General features: G+C 35.7%; 1 protein-coding gene and 1 pseudogene across 6 annotated transcripts in view; one reads left to right on the top strand and one right to left on the bottom strand.

Moving 5' to 3' along the window:
- Positions 1-21,138, top strand: part of FRYL (FRY like transcription coactivator) — a 256,517-nt gene that overhangs the window by 48,420 nt on the left and 186,959 nt on the right. For 5 of the 6 annotated variants that reach the window (XM_072774992.1, XM_072774988.1, XM_072774989.1 and 2 more), the window contains one exon: positions 17,226-17,357. The gene's annotated coding sequence lies outside the window, so the exon portion shown is untranslated. Of the gene's footprint in view, positions 1-17,224; positions 17,358-21,138 lie in introns of those variants that run through there. The other variant, XM_072774985.1, reaches the window with a different exon arrangement.
- Positions 3,524-4,373, bottom strand: LOC140603545 (mitochondrial fission regulator 1-like pseudogene; annotated as a pseudogene).

Raw genomic sequence — 21,138 nt, 5'->3', positions numbered from 1 at the left:
AGTATTCCACCTTCAAATACAATTGCAATCTTAATCCAGAAGCCCGATCTATTAAAATATAAGCATTTGTTATGTTGTAATAAGTCCCATTTGTACCATATTGGAACTTTCTACACCACTCTCTTTCCAGGACAGTTGAGGAGGGATGGTCTCAGGACTGGGCGAGTCTCAGATTCCATAAGATCATGGATCTATCTTATTCACTGTTTGTGCCCTTCACTACCTTAGCTTGATAAACCGTTGGGCTCAGCAAATCTTCAGTTGGTATTTACATCTAGCCTTATAATGACTTGGATGTATATCAAAATTCTTAAGAAGAGGAGCATAACCTAAATTGGGAAGCTGGTTCAGAGACAGCATTCCAAGGGTATTATTCTGATGACCCTGAACTCTCCACTCAACTGAGCCAGGGACCAAATATATTGTCTTAACAGAAAGCAGGAATAAAGGAAAAGAGGCATACCAGGGACCTCGGAGAAAAAGGAGGATTTAAGTGGAGTGGGGGAAGTTTCATTTTAAACCACAGATATGGCAGGTGATACTTATATACTTTGTCAGATTTTCCCTATAAATGTAGAGACCGCTAACTGAATTTTGCACCTGATTGAACTATCACTGGTGTTTAAACTGTGAGCATCCATTTTTTGGGAACCATTTGAGGTTAAAGATTATTTTAAGAACTCTGACTAAAACAGAGGAATGTCACTTTCCTTTATAAAGCTGCTCTAGGACTTTTAAATTAATAGTAAGACTTTAACAGAAGATTGAATTTAGTCTTAAAGTGTCTCTGTGATTCGTTGGCATCAATGAGTTCTCCTTTTTCTCTTTAAACTTTTTTTTTAAAAACTTGATTTCTAGTTTCATATCACTGAGGTTAGAAAAGATGTTTTTAAATCCCTTAAATTCATTCAGACTTGTTTTGTGGCCTGCCATGTGATCTATCCTGGAGGATGTTCCATATGCACTTGAGAAGAAAGTGTATTCTGTTGATTTTGGATGAATTGTACTGTAAATATCCATTAAGTCCATCTGGCCTAATGTGTCATTTATGACTGACGATTCCTTATTGATTTTTCTGGATGGTCTACCCATTGATGCAAGTGGGTATTCAGACCCCTGCTATTATTGTATGGCTGTTTCTCCAGTCCTATCTGTTAATGTTTGCTTCATATATTCAGGTGCTCCTATGTTGGGTTCATAACTATTCACAAATGTTATATATCATCTTGTTGGATTGACCCCTTTATCATTCTAAAATGCCCTTTGTCTCTTCTTAAAATTTCTGTTTTGAAGTCTATTTTTTTCTGATATAAGTAGAGCTACCCCAGCTTTCTTTTGGCTTCCATTTATATGGATATCTTAAAAAAATTTTTTTTTTATTTAGAGAATGTGTGCTTGGGGCAGTGGGGGGAACAGAGGGAGAGGGAAAGAGAGACTCTTAAGTAGGCTCCATGCCCAGCTCAGAGCCCGATGTGCGGCTCGATTCCACGAGCCTGATATCCTGACCTAAACTGAAATCAAGGGTTGGATGCTTAACCAACTACGCCACCCAGGTGCCCCTGGAATATCTTTTTCTATCCCTTCACTTTCACTTTCTGAAAGTGAAGGGACTTCCCTTCACTGAAAAGGGATATAAATATAAATATAAATATAAATATAAATATAAATAATAAATTTACTGTCTATAATAAAAAAACTGCCGAAATATAAATAATAAATTATAAATATAAGGGAGTCTGTAGTGGGCAGCATGTAGTTTTTGTTTTTTAGTCCATTTAGTCACTCTCTGCCTTTTGGTTGTAGTATTTTGTCCATTTATATTTAAAGTATAATTATTGATACGTAGGTACTTATTGCCAATTTGTTAATCGTTTGCTGGATGTTTTTGTAGTTTCATCTCTGTTCCTTTCTTCTCTTGCTCTCATCCTTTGTGGTTTGATGACATTCTTTAGTGGTATGCTTATATTCCTTTTCTTTACCTTTTGTGTATTTACTATAGGTTTTGTTTTGTAGTTAAGGTTAGCTTTAACTGTAACAACTTATATCTACTTATATCTGTAACAGTCTATTTTAGGTTGATAAAATAGTTGCCAACTTAAGTTTGATCACATTTGCTCAACATTTTTACTCCTCCCCCGCATGTTTTTGATGTCACATTTTACATCTTTTTTTTTTTTTTCTTTCTCTTTTAATCCTCTCCCTGCTCTAACACTCAAAAAAGTGCCCAGAGATTAAATGCAAGGAAGCTCAAAGAGCCAAGTTAAGCCAGCCCAAGATTAGCAGGCTCCCTCCCACAGGGGCCAAAGTCTGGGCACGGAGGTCTCCAGTCAGAGCCTGGTATTAAAAGCTGGTACAGAATAAGGTGGTTCCAGAGGCTAGCAGTAAATGGGACACCCCCAACAGGGTCAGGCTGTGTAAGAAGTGTGGCTTGTTGGCCTTGTCAAAGAGCTCCTTCCTGTAGGCATCTGGAAACCATGTGCTGTGCACCCCATAGGAGGCTGGACCTAAGACCCTGACTCTGGACAAGGCACTCAACTCAGGCAGTGGAAAGCAGCCCATGGCAGTGGGTGGTCATGCACCAGAAGAACCTGCATCTTTTTATCTTGTGTATCCCTTAACTAATTATTATAATCATAGTTATTTTACTACTTTTGTCTTTTTAATCTTAATAATAGGTGATGAATCCATTATTTTTATTATTGTACTTATCTTTCCAGTGAGATTTACTCTTTGATATGTGTTCCTATTACTGAATTAGCCCTCTTTCTTTTCAGCTTAAAGGGGTCATTTGAATGTTTCTAGTAAAGCTGATTTAGTGGTGATAAACTCCTTTGGCCTGTGCTTATCTGGAAAATGGTCTCTTTAATTCTGAATAATAACTTTGCTTGGTTGAAAATTTTCTTCTTTTCAACATTTTGACTATATTGTGTCACTCCCTTCTGGCCCGCAAACTGTCTGCCGAAAGAAGTATTGATAGCCTCATAGAGGTTCCCTTTTACAAAACAAGTTATTTTTCTCTTGCTGCTTTTAGGGTCTCCTTGGGGTCATCTTGTTTGGAACTCTCTGGGCTTCCTGGATCTGGATGTCTGTTTCCTTCCCCAGGTTAGGGAAGTTTTCATCCATTCTTTTTTCAAATGAGATTCCTGACCCTCTTTTCTTCTGGGAGCCCTATAATGAGAACGTTAGTCAATTTGATGTTGTCCCATAAGTCCCTTAAACTATCTCTCCCCCCCCCTCCTTTTTATTTTTTTTGTCTACTTGCACTCTGATTGGGGGAGTTCTACTGCTTTGTCTTTGAGTTCACTTATCCTTTCTTCTGTGTTATCTAGTCTGTTGGTGAACCCCTCTAGTGTATTTTTCAGTTCACTTATAGTGTTCATCAGCTCTGTGACTTCTGTTTAGTGTGTCCATATGTTTTCCATCTCTTTGTTGGAGTTCTGCTGTGTTCATCTGTTCTTTTCTCTGTTTTCTCCGTTTGGTAAGGATCTTTATGACCATTACTTTGAACTCTTTATCAGGTAAATTACTTGTCTCTGTTATCATTATGGGTTTTTTTTTCTTCCAAGGTTTTTATAAGACCTAGATCTGGGCTCTGTTCCATCTGGTGAAAGTCCTTCAGGATCCTCATCATATCTGTAAAGCTGCTGGCCTTGGACAAAGAGACACAGATGACTTCACATGAGCTGCAGGGAGCCTTGTGTTCTAGTTTGCATCATTCAGGGCTAGCAGAACAAAGCAAGGGGACTGATGGAAGTTCAGGGACCTCTATCTTGGTCTCCTTGGTGATGTCACTAATGACAAGGGAAGTTGTACAGTGGGTTGAGGATCCTAAAACAAGGAAAGGGAGAAGAGGCATTTAAACTTCCTGGAGATAAGAAATCTGTTGTTAATGAACCCACAGCTCTACAAACTGCCACTATCTCAGCATTTTGGGCTGTGCAAGTGGCTCAGCTCATCTTGCAGCTCTGTGGTGTTGCTTAGGACACTGACACGGCTGGCTTTATTAAGGTCAAAAGCCTCTCTTTGGACCCATGCAGGTTGGGCATGGAGGCAGTGTAGTTCATGACAATCTAGACTTCCAGGTATGCCTCAGGGATCATATGTCACTCCTGACCAGGGCATATGTCTCCTCTTCATCTGCAGCAGTCCAGGCGATATCAGCCAGAATAGGGACATAGGTCAGAGATGTTAGGCAGGGGCACCAAGGAGGCCCAGAGACATGGCTTCAGGAACAGTTTGGTCCCAGTGCTTCTCACTAACCTGTGAGCAACCCACTGTGGCTTGTTTTACCAGATTGGGATGGTCACATTGCTTCTTATTCCTGATACTTCAAAAAGACCCTGAATTTGAAGGACAAGGCACCCACAGGGCATCTCTGGGGGCACAGGGAGGCTAGAAGGATGAGTCCTTTATATCAGGCTATCTTAGGGAACACCTGATTTCTCTTCCTAATGACCCTTCCTACCACTACAGTCCTCCCTCCATTTTTTCTTTTTTACTTTTGATAAGGCAGATTTATTCTTTATGAAATAATTCACACACAATTTACCTAACTATGCTTAACTCTTTTTTGAGAGGTCTCTCACTTTTGTTCTGAGGTTCAGAATCAGTATAAAAATATTGAAATCATAATTATATTTTAATTTGAGAATTTTGTTGCATGGAACTCTATATAACAGCTTATTCTTTAAAAATATAAGAGTCCAGAAGAGCAGTATTCTTAGTTCATTTAGTAGCTTTGTCAGTTTCCATAGCTGCCAACCTGAACATTTATAGAAATCATGGTTTTGTTTGGGTTAAAATGAAGTAATGTGTGTTAAGCACCTAACCTAGTTCCTTATGAGTGGTAGGCCCTCAGTAATTAGTGGTGGTGGTTGTTATTATTATTGGCTACTTAATTTGGATTTCTAGGGCACCATTTCTTTGGGTACAGTGAACCAATTCTGAATTCTACCCTCCTATATTTGTAATTTGTTTAGACTGACTTAACTGCTGTGAAGAATAAAGCCTATTGGTGAGTAGGGTGGGGTTTTGGACTTTATTGTGCAAAGTCCTTTTAGAGTTACTGGGTGTACTGGAATGTGAAGGATTAAGCTTTGTGGCATGTTCTATATGGTCATCCATAGTGACCAAACTCATTTGGAATGTTGTTTTGATACTAACTTTGAAATGTGTTATTTTCCATACAGAGGATTTTGATTTGAATACATTGCTTATTATCTTTTATAAATTTCTAGAGCGAGAGGAGCTGTCAATTGGTGTAGACCTTACCCTACACAATACTTCCTTTCATAAACATGGGGAGGAGGCGTCCTCAAGATAACCATTTCTGGGATAAAGCCAGGCCCCGTTGTGTAACTAGGATAGTGTGGGGTAGCACCCGGCATTGGAGCCTGTCACACTGGGACATTATGGCTCACAGGCCTACAGTGAAATAGATATGTTTTTTTGAGCCTTCATATATTACTTAAATGGTTGGGTTTTTGTTTTTATCAACAGCTAGCCAGTTCCTCAAAGAGAGTGTAAAAAAGCTGTGTATCTAGTTGTACATTGTCGATTTGGTGAGTCTTCTGGCAAGAGAGGCAGTGAGCCCCACTTTCTTGGCGAGGTCTTTCCTGTTCTTCTTTGTAAATTGATGATTGTCTCCCTTGTTTGTACCTGATGGTAGCTTGAACATAGTTAGGCAACTTTTCTCAAAGCACCTGAAACTTTTCATCACACATGTCTCTCTTTTGGCCGGTCTGTAAGCTCCTGGCTGGCGGTGGTTGTGTCTGTGTAGGTAGAACTTAGTGCAGATTCTGGGAGCTTGGGGTTGACCATTAGACACTGCTAAGTGCATGTCTCCCCATGGCTTGTGGAGACTCTTTTTTAACTGGTCCATTAATATTGTTGGATGTTATCTCTAACAATTCTTTTTTTTTTTTTTAAGATTGTATTTATTTGAGAGAGCCAGTGAGGAAGGGGTGGGAGGGAGAGGAGAGGGAAAGAGAAAGAAAGAGAAAGAAAGAAAGGAAGAGAGAGAAAGAGAGAAAGAGAGAGAAAAAGAAAGAAAAGAAAAGAAAAGAAAAAAGAAAAGAAAAGACTCTACTGAGCAGGAAGCCTGATGCAGGGTTCAATCCCAGGACCCAGGATCATGACCTGAGCAGAAGGCATACGTTTAACTGACGGAGCCACCCACGTGCCCCATCTCTAACATTTCTTTAATGAAAATCTTCTAGAGAAGCTAATCCCCTCCTGTATCCTGTATGACTCCCATCGTTCACATTTTTATTTCCTTCTTGTCTGCCAGTGCAAATTCTCTATTTTCTTTATTTCTTTCAAGGGACATTTCAAATCCTTCTCCATGAAGCTTTTTCAAGGTATGTTTAATTTTAATTAGTGGTAATTAAAATTTAGAAATCTGGGAAAAGGTGAGAAATGTCAACCAGAACTGGAAATGTGGATTTGCTCATTAACATGTATTATTCTTTTAGGGGCAACTGGGTGCCTCAGTCAGTTAAGTGTCCAACTCTTGGTTTCAGCTCAGGTTGTGATCTCAGGGTTGTGAGGTCTGCGTCTGTGCTTAGCACAGAGTCTGCTTGAGATTCTGTCTCCCTCTGCCCCTCCTGCTTGTGCACTCTCTCTCTCTGTCTCAAATAAATACCTCTTTTTAAAAAATACTTGATTATTTTAGTAATGAAAACATATTTGTAAACCTTTTCCTCATTTGAAAATCAGAAATTATGTTGGCAAGCTTCTTTTTTTTTTTTCCCAAATAATTCAGAATCTCAAAGTAATAGGAATTTTTAGGTGAATCTTATGGAAAGAAAACAAAAGTTATAATATTCAGGTTGTCATAAGAAAGAGGTCTTTTATTGCATCTCATGGCATTTTATAATATCCTATAAAAAAGTATAAGTATTGGCTTTATTGTCCTTATTTATAAAAGTTTTTTTTTTTTTTTTAAGATTTTTTACAAAGAGTCCTCAAATGAGTGGAACGAAGGGTAGAGGGAGAGGGGGAGAGAGAACCACAAGTCCCCATTGAACACGGAGCCATGCCGTGCTTGATCCCAGGACCCCGAGATCATGATCTGAACTGAAATCAGGAGTTGGCCACTTACCCGACTGAGCCACCTAGGTGCCCCTATAAAAGGCTTTATTGGGATTTAAAATTGGAAATTCTTTAGGTAGGCTCCTTTTAAACCTCTCCCCCTTCAGTTAAACTATAATAATTTATTGAAAGTTAATGTATATAGGCAAAAACTTTGATGTCATTGCAATTTTTTTTGGAGAAAACTTCTAAGACAAAAGCAGAGGAGACCATTTGAACCAAGAACTCGTGAACTTTGGAATACTATAAATCATGGTTGAATTATGAAAGTTTTATATTGACCAGTTGTCTGCTGTTATTTGTTGTTTGTACAGGGCCTATATTTTGCTAATTAATTAATAATATCATTAAGCAGGGAGAGAAAAAGGTATGATTAAAACTAAAAGTGTTTAAGTTGATTGTGAGTTTTAGGATAATTTTACAGTGTTTTATACCATTTTGGACAATGTAACAATAGTATTTGCTTGGTGACATAGATATATATATATACAGACACATACATTCATATATATACAATATATATTTTAATATTTTTATGCTTATGAGCTTCCAAATAATATATACAGTAGCATTGATTTTTATACTTAATAGTGTGTCAACAACATACATTTAATGACAGAAATATGCTAGTTTGCATATTAGTAGAATTTAATTTTTATTTAGTGCTTTATTATTTTTATGAAAGTCCATTTGCTAGGCACTGTGGGAGATGTAATGATGTATTCTTACCCTTTGTAAGATGTAAGATGAATTTGTTACCCTTTAGGGACTCATACTCTCAGAGCCAGTTCTTAGAACCACAAAACTTTAGAACAGGGAGAAATTTAAGAGATTATTTTCTCTTGGATATATGTATGTATGCATGCATGTGTGCAAGCAGCAGTCTTCTGATTCCAACCCACTTTAGTATCTTCTGTTCCCCACTTCCTCATCCTTCCAGACATGTAATAGTGTCATTTTCTGTGCAGGGGAGAGAAGAGTTCAAACAAGCAGATGATTGGGTGACAATCACTTAATCAGATGACTGGTCAAGTACTTTCTTCATTCTTCTTTGTTAGTAAGCAGGAGGAGATGCAGGCCTTCTTTTAAGTCCAGGGATATAAAACTAGGAACTCAAGAAATTGTTTTAGTGGGTAGTGACTAGAATATAACACTTTTTAAAAATAGTTTGGAGACATATCAAAGTGTATTGCAGATTATTATTTCAGGAGTATCATGTGGGTGTGTATATATATACATTCACACACATATATACTGAGTTGTTATATAAAATGTATTATAAGTACATTTATATACAATGGTGTTTGTTTTTTTGTTTTTTTTTTTTACTACAGTGAAGAGTTGGGAAACATCTTTCTAACCTGTCCATTTCACCCTTGTTTTATACCTGGGGAGCAACCACTGATACTCTTATCCCTCGATATGTGACTTACTCTTTTTGCAGTGCTCTCTTGTTATCATGACCTGACGTCAAGATAAACTGTTTTCTATACAGGTAGAAACATACACAGGTGATATTTTACCACAGTTAATCTGAATAAAAGACATATGGTAAGGTAGTTTTTTTTTTAATTACCCTGCTTCTGGGTATAAAACACATTTTGGTGGATCTGTTAATCTGTAAGTGTTGTTTACGACGTGCCTAACATGGTACCAGGATGTGATTTAAGCACCAAGAGAATTTGGATTATTTAATACTAGTACATAATAAAACTACTTATCAAATATTCATGTGGGCACATACAGAGGCATAATTGTATTCTTGTAATGCACAATATAAATACTAATATTGTTTTGGAGAATCAGCATGGTATGCTGAAGCCATGGTTTGGAAAAAGGCATTGTAGTATGTTTTTATCTGTGGGAATTACTGGCAAGTATAATTGAGAGATTCTAAATACTGTAGTTGTTTACTTCACTTTCGAATTTGGCTTAAATTTGTTTGGTCTTTTTTTTTTTCTGTTTTTATAATCATTCTGGATCTATAGTGTAAGCTAAACCTATAATTGTTTTATAGATTTTAATAATTATATCTTTTAAAGATATAAAAACAATTTCTCCCACCAAAGATAATTAAAAAAAATAATTAAACGGGATATAGTGGAATGAATATTCATGTACCCATCCTCAGCTTCAACATTTATCAACTCTTTGTTACTTCTACCCACTTCCTTTCTCCAGTTCCCAGGTAGTTTGAGGGAATCCGTTGGTCTTGAAACAGCATCCGTAAATATTTCAGGATGTGTTTCTGAAAGACTAGGACTTCATTTCTAGACCTATAGGATAGAATTTGCAGCTTTTGGGGAATTTACTGAAGTTCTGAATATTCAAATTGTGTTTGGAATGTTAGAGTGAAATAAAAGGAAAGTGAGAGCACCTGGATGGTTCAGTAGGTTAAGCATTTTGCCTTTGGCTCAGATGGTGATCCTAGGGTCCTGGGGTTGAGTCTGCATTAGGCTCCCTGCTCAGCGGGGAGTCTGCTTCTCCCCTTTGTTCTCTCTCTCCCTCTGTGCCCACTCTCTCTCACTTGCAAATAAATAAATGAAATCTTAAAAAAAAGGGGGGGTTGTTGTAAGGTCCTTTACATGGACTAAATGAAAAAAAGTGAAATACCTGATAAGCAGTTGTACCAAAAAACAATACAGAAGTTATAGTGAAAAAGCAAATTAATATCTTTTAAGTGCCCCCTGGAGAAAAAGGAGAAATCAGCATTTTTACATACAGGTCGGTAGAAAAATGAAGCCAAGTGTATTTCAGACCATTTGAGATAGAGATTCTGTTCTAGATTTTTTTCTTGGGGGAATTTAAAAGATGTGTATAAAGACTGCCAATTAAGGTATTTAGTGCAATATTAATAGTGAAATGATAAATAGTGAAATGATAAAAGTACACGTTTATAAAATATATTTTGTAGTTGCTAGAAATGATTCAATGTGACACCAATTTTATAAAACATCTAGTACATATTGAGAGACCTGAAAGAAATTAACTCAGATATTAATATGAATTAGTAGCAGCTCTCTCTAGGTGTTAGAATTATGACTGATTTTTTACTGCTTTATTACTTTCTTTGAAAATGTTACACATCGGTCAGAATATGTGATGTAAGTTAATAGTAAACATTTATTGAGTAGTTACTATGTGTCAGTCACTATTTAAACATTTTTTGTCTTTTATACTTAATTCTCTTAATAGGTGTAAGAGGTTTTATTGTCCTTATTTTGTAGATAAGGCAATGGGGACACGGAGAGATTGAGTCCCTTGACAATTTGATTCTATCCTTCTACGTTTATTGTTTGCTTCCTTTTTTTTTTTAAGTATTTATTTTTTGTGGTAATCTCTACACCCGCCATGGGCTTGAACTCAAGACCCTGAGATCAAGAGTCACACGTTGCTCTGAGAAAGCCAGGCAACCATATTCTTTGCTTCTAAATGTACTTTAACTCCCAACTGTTGGAAAGATACTATAAATACTGTTCTGTTTTACTTTTAACTTTAAGATATATGGTGACTATTGTGACGTAGTATTAGAAAGTATTTTTAACCGACGGATAATGCTTTATTTTATGAATATGCTGTGGTTGTTTTCAGCTGGTGCTTTGGGTTTGTTCTGTGCCGCCTCTGCAGCATTCTGCTCATAGAAATAATGGTACAGTGAACATCTTTGCAAATAAATCTGTATATATACTTATGATTATCTTCCTAGAAGAAAGGTCTTAGAAGTAGAATTCTTGGATCAAAGAATATAAAACATTTTAAAAGCTTTTGATACAAATCGTGAGATTGCAGATGACAAATGATCACTCCTTAAACTTGTTTTGGGGCTATAAATTTGGGAGAAATAGATCATCTAAACATCAGGAGAATTTGTACTTTCATAGTTGCTCTTGTAACAGTCAGACTTCTTAAGTCTGTTGGTGACCATAAACAGAGAAAAAAAGGAGAGACAGACTGGGTTTATATGGTGACCATTTACTTTTATAACTTTGCAGCCATTTACTTTTCATTTTTCTGAACAATTTAAAACTTGGATTAGCTCAGCAACCTTTTTATTTGAAAACTAAAATAATTTGAAAATGTACAAAATATTCATATCAAATTTGCATCCAATATCTTTGATATTTTACCCGATAGGACCTCAGGGTCATACTTAGTTGCAAATTCCATTGTATAATTTTAAAAATTATACACGTAAAAGGCATAGCACATTGATTAGAGATTGTAATGACCCTAGAAAGTGTTTTAGATGTTGCATTTTTAAGTAAAAAGGACATCCCCCCCCCCTTTGTTTTTCCCCTTTTTTTTCCTAAGTCACTCTTTTTGTGATAAGCCAAAGCAAAAAAATTTCTGGTTAATTAGTTGATAGTTTCTCTTAAAGGATTAAATTTTAATTGTGGTTTCTCTGTTTTCTGTGTTTTTGTTTTAATTTTATTTTTTTCCATTTATTTATTTATGTTTAAATTTAGTTAATTAACATATAACATTATTGGTTTCAGAGGTAGAGGTCAGTGATTCTTATAGAACACCCAGTGCTCATTGCATCACGTGCCCTCCTTAATGTCCATCACCCAGTTACCCCCAACCCCCTCCTCCCCTCCAGTGATCCTCAGTTTGTTTCCTATGATTAAGAGTCTTCTTTTTTTGATTTTAAGAGTCTTCTATGGTTTGTCTCCCTATCTGGTTTTGTTTTGTTTTAGTTTTTCCTCTCTTCCCCTATGATCCTCTGTTTTGTTCCTTAAATTCCACATATGAGTGAGATCATACAATAATTGTCTTTTTCTGATTGACTTGTTTCGCTTAGCATAATATCTTCTAGTTTCATCTGGTGTGGTTTCTCTTGAGCATATCTTCTATCAGACACTCTGTAGGCAACCTTGCTTCAAAGACTAACAGATAATTTGGGCAGGGGGAGGGAGATTTTAACTTAAGGGGGTCCAGAGAATAATTAATGAAATCAGAAAATTTCCCAGTGAAGCTACCAAATCGAATTTTCTAGAAAGACCAATATTGATAAAAGGTAATCTGACAGCCTAGAAATCTGTGAGAGGTACAGTTGGATTAAATAAAAAAAAATATTGAAATTTGAAGGCCATAAGTATTTTAATGGAGAAAAATATTATTTTTTACTATGAATAGTAAAATTATGAAACTACTATAAATGGCAGAAATAGAAAATAAACACAAGGAGGATTTTCATCAGGAGTTCTTAACCCATGATTAATGATTGGATTAGAAAGGTTCATACATTGCAAAATTAGGTATATATGTGCATTTTGGAAGGAGAGGCCTTCAGCAGTTTTCAGATTCTCAAAGGAATGACTCCAAAAAACTCAACCTCCTAATAGAGGATAAGCCTCATGAGGTCAGGATTTTTGTCTGTTTTATTCACTTCTCTGTCTCTTTTCCTGACATGTAGGTCTGCTTAATCAGTATTTGTTGAGTATATGATTTCTGTACATTTATGTATGGCATGGGTACAGTAATAGATTTGTAGAAATTAGAGATTGGAATACATTCCAGATTTAGTGAGGTTGATGTCTCACTGGTCGCGTCTACATTTATTTAAAAATTTTCTCTTGGTGTTTAAATTTAGATGAGTAGATACAACAGTTGTACAATAATTTTGTGATTGAGTTACTTTTTTTTTTTTCCTATGCCAACATGGAAATGTAATAGGAAAATTATTCTAAACCATACATATTCATTCATTGGTATTTTAGAAAATGTTGTGCTCTGGTACTATTTTCGTTTGACTCAATGAATGAAACCTTTGTAACAAAACTTCCCCTTAAATTTTTGAATGGAAAATTTTGCCAGTTGTTTTCATTAGATCAAGTAGTATGATAACAGTTGCTATTCTGGCTAAAAATGTAAAATCAACAAAATTTTGACAGATTTACCTGCAGAGAACGTTGCTTTATCAGCAAGAAATTTAGATTTTTTTTTTTTTTTTTTTGCATTGAAGCCCTATTTTAGCTCAGTGCCATTATACAGCATTTTTTAGCAGGTGATATAGCATAATCTGTGATTATAATAGTCTGTTTAATAAGTTTGTGTGCTCTTTAAAGTTGAAATTTGGGAGAAGGTTAAAAAAAATGACAGGAGAGTAAAATGCAAGCCCGCTTTAAAAATTGTAAAAATGATAGCATTTCTAAAATAAGAGGAAAAGTGAATTTCTAAAAATTGAACTGTGATGGAAGCTGTAGATTTTGTGAATCATCAGTTTTCTTTGTTAATTAAGGGGATGATTATAAGTTTTTTATATTAATGATTTTTACCAGTCAGAAATAAAAGATATCTGAATAATTGTTTGCTGCCTGCACTTGATATATGTGAATAGATTTTTCATACTTTATAAAATTTTTGGCAAATTAAAAAAATTACTAGATTTTTATATTTTCCATAATTATTTTGCTACTGTGAATAGGAACTGTGATTATTCTAAATTTATTTGAAAACGATCACATCCTTATTCTAAAAGGCTGTCAGAACATTTGAATCATTTTGGTCTTTTGCATCATTTTAAGAGGCTTTATGAGATTCCCAGAATAATTTTAATAGAAGGGCAGGAATTTGCCCTCATAGATTACATATCTTGCAATCTGGTTTCTTTCTTTGGTTGAAATGTGATGAATTTCTAGCAACTACATATTTTAGTATTCATATACAGTTGACCCTTGAACATCACAGGTTTGAAGTGTGCGGGTCAACTGAATGATGGATTTTTGTGAATAAATGTACAGTACTGTAAATGTATTCTTTCTTATGATTTAACATTTTTCTCCTTCTTATAAGAATTCAGTCTATAATACATATAACATACAAAGTATGTGTTAATCAACTGTTATCGGTAAGGCTTCCAGTCAACAGTAAGCTCTTAGTAGTTTAATTTTGGGGAACCCGATTATAAGCAGATTTTTGAGTGTGTGGAGGTCAGCACCCTTAACCTCCATGTTGTTCAGGGGTCAACTATGTAAGTATAAAAACATCTGGAAGTCAAATTTAGTTTTGAGTTGGAATCTTTGAAGTAACTTAGCCTAATCTTTTTACCCAGTGGAATAACCATTTCTTTGACCTTTTCTAATAGCCTTTTCCTTAAAATCACAGTAAGCAGGGACTTCATTTCTTTATGAAGCAGAATAATTTGCATCAGTTATATAATTAAGTTATTCTTTATGTTGAGTTCAAATCTGCTTTGTGCTAGACACCAAAACTGCCTTGTTCTCCTTTTCAAATTATGAAGTATACAGACAAATATTAAGAAAATTATAATGAACATCACGGAGATTCATTTGCTCTTAATTTTTGCTCTGTTTGCTTGAGATTATTTTCTGAATCATTGTATATCAGAGACACATACTTCAAGTGTCTTACCACAACTAAGATACATTAAATTTGTATATTTCTGTTCTTTACAATTCTAGTAATTCTGTTCAGAGAGGAAGTGAGGTTAACATGCTATCTGAACAACCATTCAACTTTCTCTTTTACTTTTGGACTGAAGTGAAACAAGGCTGTCCTTGGAGGACCTCATTTGACCTGAGATCCTCCCAAGCACCAGAGCTGGGTCACTGTTCTCTTTATTTATTGCACATGGAAGCTTGTAGACCATTTTTCTTGCTGCAGGTTTAAAGCCTTGCTCCTTCAAATTTTGTGCCATTTGGCTATTTACAGTTTCTTCAGTGTTGTCAAATACTGACTGACCTCTGCAAGTAACACTTGTTTATATGACTTTTTTCTTTTAAAATAAACTATGTTTGATTGGAAACTATATTGATTACGTGTACACTATGACTACAGTTACCTAACCTGTTTGACCATAACCATGTCAAAAGTAGTATTAACAAAGTAGTAATAGAAATTACTTTTGCAGATAAAATGTTCTCCAAATTAATCAAGTGAAAGGACAATTAAAATGAGTCCCATGTTAAGTAATATATATGGACACAAGATGGAAAAAACAATCAACATGCAGAAAGAAACCTCAAACCAAACCAAAAACAATAAAACCTACCCCTGCTAAAAATGATTTTAGCCCAAAATTAAGGCCAGAGAGGTATAAACCAACTATTTCCCAGGGTAACAAAAGACCTATGTTTATTTTATCAAAAGTGAAAGTTGGAAACAGGAAAGTTATGTATCTATTAAGGAGAGGTATTGAAAATTCTAGACAAACATTGGGAAGTCTTAAAATGGTGCAGTGCTCTGACAATGTGGTTACAAGTAGAGAAAACACATTTTTACAAAAAGTATGCATTAGCTCTTGCTATGTCTGAACAAGAACCTTATTCAAAAGTGAAGCAAAACGAAAGACCTGGGCATGCTGGTACAAATCAGCCTTCTTTGAAGTTGTAGTATTCCTGAAACTGCTTTGTACTCTAGTAATAATTGGTTTTATGATTTGTCTTAGAAGATGAAGTGAAAGTTTAAATTTCATTAAGTATAGAATCTTGCTGCGGGGCGGGGGGGAATCCCTGGGTGGCGCAGCGGTTTGGTTCCTGCCTTTGGCCCAGGGCGGGATCCTGGGGACCCGGGATCGAATCCCATGTCGGGCTCCTGGTGCATGGAGCCTGCTTCTCCCTCTGCCTGTGACTCTGCCTCTCTCTCTCTCACTGTGTGCCTATCATAAAAAAAAAGAATCTTGCGGGACTGTACTATTCACTATAGACAGAAAAGATATGCAGTTTGTCATATAAGCTTTATTTACTTTGAGGGAGAAATGATTCCATGAACCTAAGAGGATAAAAAAGTGTCAAGAATTATGGCAGAATTGTAGATATCCTTTTGTTTACAGATTCAGAAATTTTTGGCAGGGCAGTCAAAAATTCCAGTAAATCTGAGTGATATTGATTATGAATAAGTGCATATGAATTAGTATTTTATTTGTCTTAACCAGTTCTTTGACTTTAAAGATTTGGTTTTAATCATGATTTAATCAGTTATGCCTGTCAACAAATGGAATATCATATTTTTCTAAGTTGGCTAAGGGAACTTTGAATTAAGGTTAAGTACAGAATTAATATTTCAGAGTAGTTAGTCCTTTCTCTTGGGTTGGGGATTAAATTCACTAAACAAACAAAAAAAATAGTAAGAAACCAGTTATAATTTCAAATGAAGTTATTTTGAATTTTCAATGCCAGATTTAAGATGTGGCCTATTTAACTATTGAAAAATGCCAAGATTTCTAATGGTAATAAAAACATGGAATGTGCACAATTATATGAGTTATTATATATAGTAAAAGGATAACTCTCTGTGGTCATTAGTTTCATTCTTAGTAACCATCCAGTCATTCTAGATGTGGTACAGTAATTCATAATCCATGACTCCATCAGTTAATAGAACTGGACTTTGAAAAGTATGTATCTCATAACTTTTCTGTGGATGAGATAAATATTAGGCCTTGTGGATATATGAGCTATTCAGCAAATCTGTTTATTTTCATGAATAAAATAAAAATATATTAAATGTGCTATTGCACAATGAAGGTATTGACATGTTAGTTCAGTCATTGGCTCATAAAAGCATTATTTATCACTGCAAAGGGAAGGAAGGAAGGGGGGAAATCATAGATTAAAAGAGATTTAAGAGACCCAGTGACAATTGCCTGTATGGGTTTTTTATTTAGATCTGGATTAGAACAAACTTAAAAAAAAAGCAAACAAACCACTTTTGATAAAGTTGGGGAAATTTGAGCACTGATTGGTATTTGGTATTGTAAGTTATTAGTTAATTGTAGATATTAGAATGTTATTGGCTTATGTTTAAAAAGTCCATCTACGTCTTAAAGAGATACATACAGAATTATCTCCAGATGCAATGGTATAATGTTAGGAATTTGCTCCAGGATACCAGAGTGGTAGGATAAGGGTTAAGGAGTGGGTGGAGATATTAATGAAACATGATTTGCTAAGAGTTAATAATGGTGGGCATAATTATACTATTCTCCATAATTTTGCATTAGTTTGAATTTTTTCGTAATAAAGATTAAAAAATAATGCAACATAATTGAAAGATAACTGGCAGCACTAGGTGACACTGCTATATAATATATTCAGAAGTGCAGATAGAGATGAGCAATACAAACGTACTTAAAAACATATGTGTAAACCTTGTATTTTGCTTTCCTTTAGAGCTGAAGCCATTTATCTGAATCTCGGATGATTAACACTTAAATGCTTAACTCTCAAAACTGCTCCAGAGTCCCACAGTCAAGATCAGATGATTCAAGTTACCACCGAGAAATTACCGTCTTGAGTTCTCCGGTAAGATAATAATAAATATTCTGAAGGCTAAATAGTGACTATGAAGTCTATGTTTGAGTGACTAGCTTCTATGATAATTTCTTAATCCTGATGACTGCACCAGGAATTGGAAATTGTGGTAATCAACCAGGGATCTAGTACAACAAAGGCTTTATAGCATTTCCTCCTCGTAGATTCAGCTAGTGATGGGTAGTCTGGTCACTGGAATGCCATACTTTCCTCTTGCTCCATGTCTCAGGGTGGGGCCTTCTGAAGCTGATGCTGAGAAATAGTTTGGCTTCCAGGATGTTTGTTAGGGATCAACACCTGTTAAGAGAGGACGTTAGGAAGCAGATTAGGCAAAGGAAATGGATCTGCAATTCAGGCTTAACAAAGCCTTGGCCAAGCCTACAGGAAGAACTGTAGTTTTGAGAATTTCTTTCCCTTCATAGATAAATAGTAAGTTCCTTGGGAATAGAGACATATTTTCGATGCCCTTGCACGTTGCACGGGCCATGATAGACACTGGTCAGCAAACGTGTGTGGAATAAAAGAAATCTGAGAAAAATATTGTGGCTGCTTCTATATCACCTACCCCTTGCCTTGCCTATCCTCATTTGAAAGTGCCATTGAGAACAGGGGGGTTAATAGAGACACAGGTGGTTGTCTTGTATATCTTGAACAAGCGTGATGATAATCAGCCTGTTATAAACCACTGTTTCTTGGTTCCATGAGCTAAGGGGGACCTGCAGCGGGACCCAAAGAGAACCACAAACAGAAGTTGTAAAGAATATGTGATCCTACCTGTAAGAGGAGAGGGAAGAGACCCTGGGAGACACAGCGATAACTGTTCAGCTCTGAAGCCATACGGATTATGGTTCTAACCAGTTGTTTTTTCGTGGCGGGGAGTGGGGGGGAGGATAGGCTGTTCTGATAAGAGTTTTTATCCTTTTATGCTCAATGGTTGAGGGAGCATCTCCTTCTTAGAAGCATTTTTTTAAAAGTCAACCTTGTTTTCTAGTAAGTATGGTCCTGCTTTAGGTAGGGGAAGAAATTTAAGTCTTTGATTTGATTTCCTTGTTTTTCCTTAATTTTTATTGTAGGATTCCCTGAGATAGGATATGCATCAATAAATCCTTTAGGCTTTCCCCTAACCTTAATAATATATTATTGCTTTGCATGTCGAGGACCTTCAATTACTGTATTTTAAATGAATGAAATAAATAATTGACTTCATAATTAATGTGGTAGAATAAGGATTAAACACACAGCAATTTTTTTTTTTTTAGATTTTATTTATTTATTCATGTGTGAGAGAGAGAGAGAGAGAGAGGCAGAGACACAGGCAGAGGGAGAAGCAGGCTCCATGCAGGGAGCCTGACGTGGGACTCCATCCCCGGACTCCAGGATCACGCCCTGGGCCAAAGGCAGGCACTTAACCCCTGAGCCACCCAGGGGTCCCCACACAGCAATTCAGAACTAGGAATTTGCCTGTTTTTATATTACAACTTTTTTAAAGGTTTTTTTTTTGTTGTTTTTTAAAAATAATTTCTTTTTTTTTTTTTTTAATTTTTTTAAATTTATTTATGATAGTCACAGAGAGAGAGAGAGAGAGAGAGAGAGAGAGAGGCAGAGACACAGGCAGAGGGAGAAGCAGGCTCCATGCACCGGGAACCCGACGTGGGATTCGATCCCGGGTCTCCGGGATCGCGCCCTGGGCCAAAGGCAGGCGCCAAACCGCTGCGCCACCCAGGGATCCCTTAAAAATAATTTCTACACACAACATGGGGCTCAAATTTAGCAACCCCAGAGCAAGAGTTACATGCTCTACCAACTGAGCCAGCTGCATACCCCTTTTCATTACAACTTTTCCTGCTATCTATTTACTCTTTTATGCTTCATCTTTTAAAATATCTAAATTATTTCCTTCATGTTGAATATTAGAAGAATTAGATTGTGGTTGTGTTTCTGCTGAGTCAACCAGATTTATTATTAAAATGTATATCCTTCAAAGTCAAAAATTTGATTACTTAGGGAGTTTATGCCTTACCTGATCATTGTTTTTAATTTCCTTCTTGCTCACTTTGTACCCCCACCAGAGGGCAGGCAAAGGAAAGGAAAAAAAAAAAAGATACTAATTTCAGTTCTCAAAGTTTTATGTAAGCACCTTTCACTGGTGTATTTTGTCATGCTTCTGGACTACTTTAAGGCAGTAGAATCAGCTGCTTTTGCTATGTTAAAATATTCAGTAGAATGCTCAGTTCTTTGAAATTGAATTATGTAAGGTTGATTTACTGGGTTTATAGAACTAAATATTTATACTTTAAATTCTTGAATTTTATATTCTTAGATCCATATATTTTTAAATTATCCATCCTTTTTTTTGGCAGTTCATGACAAAGTTTTCATTGTTATTATTGATAATTATGATTGATTATAATGAGTTTTTTTGTGTTCAAAAGTACATTGGAAAGTTCACAATACGGTATAAAGTTTTAAATTACTGCTTTTAATGTCCTATAAAACTTGATGTTTCTGAGGTCTCAGTGAACTTTCAGAATGATAAGAATTATCTTTTGAATACAAGTTACTGTTTTGCACTTCAGCTGTAAGTTTCTTTGAAAGTAAGACACACCCCAAATGGAAGTAAATTGGTCTTAACATTATTACGGCTTATATTTTCAAAGTCTAAATGTTAAACCAAATGGGTGCTAAACATTTTATTGTCTCATTATTGCTGTTAACACCCATCGTACATGTACACGTACGTGTATGAATGTATGAAGTGCAGTTTCATGGTCTATAGCTATTTGGTTTGTTATCAGTAAGAACAGTGTATGTCTTAAAAATCAGCTTCAAAACACCTGGCAGTTGACCTCCTGGCTCTTAGCACCACCTAAGTTCACATGACATTTCTTTTTGCTCTTTGACACGAATAGTATACCTTACCTTCCCATCAGGAAGTTGGTACTAGCACCTTCCCATGTGCTCGTGGGGCCAGTAATGGAGAAGAACCTTAAGATGGATTTTTTAAGGAGAGTTGTTCCTCCCATTCTTTCGGGAGATGTGGTTTTGGATACTATAGATAGCTTTCGGGAAAGCTCCCCAAGATTACTTAAGATGAGACGTCTTAGTTTGCTTTCATCAGAGAAGATTGTAGATGAGAAAGATGGAATCCATTCCTGTCATAGTAATTATGACAGACACCAACATCAACAACTAGGTAAAGTAAAAATGTATTATTTTAAATTCTTTAAAATATTTTAGGAAAATAAAAATTTTACAAGTATGAAGTCTAGTGAGCATAGATCTTTAAGTCTAAATATCAAAAATGTTTACTATAGTAAATGTATATTTGGTCTAAATTTTAAGTATCCAAATTATTTTGAGTTTATTTTTTTATTTTTTTAAAGATTTATTTATTTATTTATTTATTTATTTATTTATTTATTCAGAGAGAGCGAAAGAGAGGCAGAGACACAGGCAGAGAGAGAAGCAGGCTGTACGCAGGAAGCCTGACGTGGGACTCGATCCTGGGTCTCCAGGATCACACCCCGGGCTGCAGGCGGCGCTAAGCCGCTGCGCCACCGGGGCTGCCCTATTTTGAGTTTAGATGGGGAAATGTTGATGTTCTAAATCAAGATCATTAAGCCACTAATAAAATAAAAACTTTGGTGATCTTTGGGAAAATATTTTGATGAACAATATTATATTTACTGAAAAAATGCTGTTGGTACAACCTATGGGATATGTAAATGAAAATTAAGATATGAGTTTTATCTATCACTATAGAAGCCACTTA

The sequence above is a fragment of the Canis lupus genome, chromosome 14 (assembly GCF_048164855.1).
Source record: "Canis lupus baileyi chromosome 14, mCanLup2.hap1, whole genome shotgun sequence".
NCBI lineage: Eukaryota > Metazoa > Chordata > Mammalia > Carnivora > Canidae > Canis > Canis lupus.
The sequence above is the reverse complement of the archived record's forward strand: the minus strand, read 5'-3'. Positions and strand labels throughout refer to the sequence as shown.